This window comes from Elephantulus edwardii, unplaced genomic scaffold (genome assembly GCF_000299155.1).
Source record: "Elephantulus edwardii isolate Elephantulus edwardi_28Jun2011 unplaced genomic scaffold, EleEdw1.0 scaffold00089, whole genome shotgun sequence".
NCBI lineage: Eukaryota > Metazoa > Chordata > Mammalia > Macroscelidea > Macroscelididae > Elephantulus > Elephantulus edwardii.
Genome location: NW_006399839.1, coordinates 7,392,958 through 7,398,730, shown reverse-complemented (window position 1 = coordinate 7,398,730; position 5,773 = coordinate 7,392,958). Strand labels below are relative to the sequence as shown.

Below are 5,773 nucleotides of genomic sequence, written 5' to 3'. Positions count from 1 at the left end.
CCGCGGCAGGTAGGGCGCGGAGTTTACGTGGGAGACTTGGGCGTGTGGCGGCTTGGAAGCGTCTGCGCGCGCCCAGGCCGTGCACGGCTCGGAACGTCCCCCTTCCAGAGCGGGATAATGAGGCTGCGGGGAGGGTGCTGCCCGAGGCCCCATGGGAAGAGTGGCCTGTCCCTGCTGTACTCACCGCCTCTGGGAGCTCGGCCCCCCAATCCCGCACGGTTAGACTCGATAGTAACCATCCATCGTGAGCATGCCTCCCTGGCACCACCCACTGGCCAGACTTGCCACCTTCTCCTGAGTCCCCAAGGCGCCAGCCACCACCCATACCTGTCCCACAGGGAAATGAATGCAGGGTCGCTAGGGATGTGGATGCGTCCTGGGCACTGAGGCACCCGCTGCACCAGGTGCTGTACAGGGTGCAGGGCTCCGGGCAAGGAGATGAAGCCGGGGGCTGGGGAGATCTTGGAGGATCACTAAGCCGACCACAGCAGTTATCATTTGGCCCTGAATGCCCACCGGCCCACCAGGGTCCTGATGCTGACACGTTGGACACCAGGCCACTCTGGAGGGCTCATACCCCATCCTACAGGACAGGCTCCCCACAGCTGGCCACTGCCCTGCCACAGCTGGGTGCAGGACTTTTTCAGAAACAGTGGCCATGGGAAGAAGGAGTGGCCAGAACTGAACCCATCTGTGCAGGGCTGCGCGCTTTGCGAAGCCAGAACCTGGGACTGCCCTGTGGCGGCTGTTCAGCTGAGGCTGTGACCTAAGAAAGAGCCGATGTGTCCCGGAGAATACCTGCCACACCCCTGTCCACTCACCTGTGGTCACCTTCGGGAGCCCTCCTGCCCAGCCAGTCGCTAAACTTAGGAGGGCTGCAAAGGCAGCACGCTCAGAAAAGACTCCAGATGCTGTTCCCTCCAAGTGCTTATCGGATTTAGGGGTAGTACCTGGGTGTACCCAGTGTTTTAGCACACACACTAGCGATAAACCCAACCCTCCGGTCTCACTTGCTCTGCCTGATAGCAGCCCCAGGTCTCCATGAGTGGGAGGCTGTGTGGGCCAATCGCAGGACAGTGGACAAGGAGGGAGGACAGCGATGGAAGGTAGGAACAAAGGTCTTCTCAGCCAAGCCTTGCGCTGTTGCCTCCTTTTGCCCCTAGTGCAGCCAACTTCTGCTTCCATGTCACCAAGTCAGCCCTTAAATTCTCTGACTTTGTGTCAAGGCAATTTTCTGTCCTTGAATTTGGACACTGAACTCGGTTTGACCTGGCTGCTGGATCCCAGCGTGCATCCAGTGGCCTCTCAGTTGTACTGCTGCTTGTGCAGGACCTTGGACCAGGGCCAGTGCCCCTGGAGGCCCAGGGTCGAGGTGCAGAGCCACTGTCTATTGAGTATCTGCATAGTGGTTACCCCCAAGGGAGCTGTGCATCCTTGGCCACTTTGCCAGCCTGAAAGGTGGCCTGTGCCTCAATTTAGCACTTTGTTTTGGTAGTTTTGGGGTCATTGGGGCCTAGTGTGAGCTGTGCAGAGACCAGGGCTTGTGGCTGTCTTTTCTGTGCCCTGGGAAGACACCAGCTTCCCTTCTGGGCCCTAATCCACCATCCGGCCCTTTTAGCCTTGATGATGGTCACCCCGCTCCAGTCATGGCCCGGTGGACTGACTCGTGTGTCAGAGTAGAACTCTGTAGGTTTTCTTTGGAAAGTAGATAGCCAGGCCTTTCTTCCAAGGTACCTGAGGATAGGTTCGAACCTTCAGCCTTTGTGTTAACAGCTGAGTGCAGTAACCATTTGCACCTGCAATGGTGGTCGTGTCCTGTCATTCTCTCCTTCCTTTTGCAAGAAGCAGACAGTCCCTGGTGCTGGGTATCCCCAACGTTGGACCTTTTGATAGACCAGTGGCAAGCATACCACTCCTAAGAACACTTTTCACTCATTTACTTCTTTTGCCTCTTCCCTTCCTCACTCTTTTATGTCCCTCTCTTCCCCTTTCCTCCCTCAGTTTCCCTCTGCCTCCACCTCTCTCCCCTCCTTCCTCTACGGCCACCTCTTCCATGCCAGTAGCTCTCAGAATAGCAGCAGTGGACACCTTGTGCAGGGCAGAAAATGTGTAGAGGATGCAGGCTACCTGGAGCTACAGAGAGCTCAGGAGACCTGAGCCAAAGCAGGGGCCCAGTTCTTCCACTCCTCGGAGTCACGGCCTGGAGCATCCTGGATCTCCAGGATGCCCCCACCCAACGTACTCCATACGGGGCCACTTTCTTTGAGACGCAACACCCCTAGAAACACACTGAGGTCTGCCTGTACGAGCTGCTGGCATCTGACAGCCTGTGCAGTCTCTGCATTTCCCTGCAAAGAGTAACCTTTGCAACAGAGCAAACGTGGGCCTGGGAAAACTTGTCCTTTCGCCGCTTCCGTGCCTGGTGCTCATTCTAGCTGAATTTCTAATTCCGAGCAGCTCTGCTAGTCCAGGTCACATCGGGTCACATCGTCCTCCCCACAGAGGGATGGCAGGGGACCAGCCAGCCTTGGTTTCGTTGTGCGTGGGGTAGACATGAGTTGTGGGTGATTTGATGCCAGCTGACAACATACACCAGTCGCGTGGCACTTGGGGAGCCTGGGCCCCAGACCTGTAGCTGGTTCCCTCCCTAATGTTTCCTCATCCCCTCTGGCAGGACAGCACAACTATGACCTCTTGGTGATTGGCGGGGGATCAGGTGGCCTGGCGTGCGCCAAGGAAGGTAGGTGTGCATCCTGTGTCCCCGCTGGCATGGCAGGGTCACCTGGAGAGGGCGGCCTGGGTAGAAACATGTCCTGAGAGACATCGAGTGGGTGTGTTGCCTCTGCGGCTGGCCTCCAGGGGTGACCTGTCCTTTTCTCAGAGCTAACCAGGGTCACTGGCAGCCTTGCAGGATGGATTCATCCAGCAGCTACCCGCTGTTCCCTGCTGCCTGCCTCCCCCAGCTTATCTGGTCTACACAGCAGCCAGCCAGGGTGATCCGCTTAAGATCTCTGTTCCCCACCTGCCCTCCTTTGCTTGAGCCTTCCAAGACCCCCTCTTTCCTCAATCGCCAGAGGCCACCAGGCCACAGAGTCTGTTGCACTACTTGTCTGACCTTATCTCACTCGGCTCCTGCCCTTCTGTCTCAGTGCTTCTCCCGGCAGCTTTGGGACAGACCCTTTCCCTGCTTCCTCCTCTGTTGCGTCTCTGAACGAGGCTGCCAGCATGGTTTATTGGCATGGTGTGTCCTCGCATGTCCAACTCCTGGGCCTGCTCTACCCGTCTTCCTCTTAGCCATGGTTGCCCTCCAGCTGAGGTCCCCCACTGTTCCGTTATGCTATTGTGTTTTGCACAGCACACTTGCAAGCCTGGGTCCCGTGAATGTTTGGTGACGATGTGTCAGGAGCAGGCTGGACTCCCAGGGAGCCTGCGTCCTCCTCCACATTTCCTACCCTGCAGAAGGTGTCCGCTGTTGCTATTCTGAGACAGAAGGCTTCTCCCTGCCTGTCTTGAGCACATGCCAGGCTGAACGAGTCTTCCCCTCTGATAAGAGCTGTGGCTGGTGTCTGTGTGATAAGCCCATCGATGTTGGCTGAGTGGGAAGGGTGGAGACGGGAAATAAGAGAGCGTGCTCTGGCTGCGAGCTCTGGAGGCCTGAGTGGTGCGGAAGTGTGTTGCCAGCCCAAGTTCAAAACTACAGGAGAAAGATGGGCAGTCTCCTCCTGTACCGTTTACTGCCTCTGAAAACCCACTAGAGGGTCCAATATGGGTCGGTTCCAACTTGATGGTATATAACAACTAGGAAGCTGTTTATTAAATGGCAAATGATTGAGTTTTTAGACTATAGAAAGAGATCCATTTTCCATGGCCATGGCTCTGAGGGGCAGATAGAGGGCGCTGGCGGGCTGTGGGAGAGGCAGGAACCTTGGGCGTATCCAGCTGATTTTGCAGTTAACAGAAGAGTACAGGGACTGTTAACCCACTGGATTGTCTGTCACTGGTGCCCCACGAAATGGGCTGGTGGGGGCTGTGTGGCCCCGTGAGCAGCACAGAACCACTTGTCCCTGCAGCATCCCTTACAACTGAAGATAATCGTGGACCATGACTCCATCCGCTGTTATGTCTTTAGGAAGCTACAAATGCCCTTGAACCTGGAACAGTTTGGGGGCTTGGCTTGGTCTTTCTAGCGGGGATATTTCCCCTGCAGCTGTGATAGAGATTGATGCTGCTCTTGTTAGATGCTGTCCAATCAGCTATGACTCATAGGAACCGTGTGAACGAAGGATCTGAACCCTGCCTCTCCTGTGCTGTCCTGACCATCTGTGACATACCTGAGCCCACCATTACCGTTACCGTTACCATGCCAGTCTGTCTTGTTGAGGGTCTTCCCTCCTTCGCTGACCCTCCACCTTTCCAAGCATGAGGTCTTTTACCAAGGATTAGCCCCTCCTAACAACATCCCCAGAGTATGTGAGACGAAGTTTCACCAGCTTTCCCTCCATGGAGCACGGATGACTGCTGCTAAGAATATTTTTGGCAGAACTATGTTTTCATGTCTCGTGCCTGATCACGCCTCAGTTCAGGAGGGGAGAGATCACTGGACCCAGGTAATTCCTGTGAAGTAGAGATCAAACATCGCCACTCTCGCCAACCTTTCAGCCACTTCGGACACCTTCTCTCCTTCCACAGCACCCTCTGCTTTTCTACTAGATATGAGTTCATTGCAATAGCCACATGGAACTCACAGACCAAATTCATAGATAAGGGGTTTGGTAAGGAAGTAACAGGTTACAGTTCTGCTTCAGGAAAGACTCAGGATACAGTTCTTCATTAGAACAGCCTCTTCATAGCTGTGTCTATAGGGATGTCTCTCAGCCTTTTATCATCTCTTCCCTGCTTGGGCAAATGTTACAAAGCTCTTTAACTCTACCAGTAAGTCTCCAGAGGCACCCTGCTCCACCCACACTCCCTGTTGGTACCTCACTTTATAGCTAGCTGTTTTGGACTGGTATCTCAGTTTTTCTACTGCTTCTTGCTGCCTTGAATGTTACAGCATTCTCTCTGTCTATCTCTGTGTCCCCTGGGTCTAGGAGTTTCTCAGCACAAGGACCCCAGGTCCAAAGGGTCTCCCCATCTCTTCTTAGTGGTAATGAGGTTGGTGGCCCAGCTTCTGGCATTGGTTCATTTGAAGCCTCATGAGGTGACCCCGTTGACTGATCTCCTTGTCAGTGTTCTGTATACTTTATTTGCATGGCTCCACCCCCTGCAAGGGAGCTCTGGTGGTCTAGTGGTAATGATCTATGCTGCCAAGCTAAAGGCAAGTGGTTCAAATACACCAGCTGCTCCGTGGGAGAAAGATGGGCAGTTTCCTCCCGTGTGATATACTGCCTCTGAAAACCTGCTGGAGGGTTGGGTGTGAGTCAGTTCTGACCCCATGGGAATGCACAAACAACCCTGGGAGTGTTCCATGCACGTTAGTTGCATTGTTGGTAAGCTATACACTCCCCTGGGTGGACTACACACACTTTATTTGCGTAGTCTTACCCAGGCATTTTGTGGGAGTCACAAAAGCATGCAAAACTGAAAGGGCCATTCGTGGTTGTGGTTGTTTTTTGGTGCCATCGAGTCGACCACAGCTCATAAGGACCCTGTGAACAGCAGACCTGACCTCTGCCCTGTCCTGCTCTGTCCTCACCATGCCTGACATACCCAAGCCCATTGCTCCAGCCGCTGTGTCAGTCCATCTTGCTGAGGGTCTTTCTTTTTTTTTTTT

General features: G+C 54.5%; 1 protein-coding gene across 1 annotated transcript in view; it reads left to right on the top strand.

Moving 5' to 3' along the window:
• The first annotated feature begins 2,676 nt into the window (after positions 1-2,676).
• TXNRD2 (thioredoxin reductase 2) overlaps positions 2,677-5,773 on the top strand; it is a 50,996-nt gene continuing 47,899 nt past the window's right edge. Inside the window, exon 1 of the mRNA XM_006890450.1 lies at positions 2,677-2,740. The gene's annotated coding sequence lies outside the window, so the exon portion shown is untranslated. The remainder of the gene's footprint in view (positions 2,741-5,773) is intronic.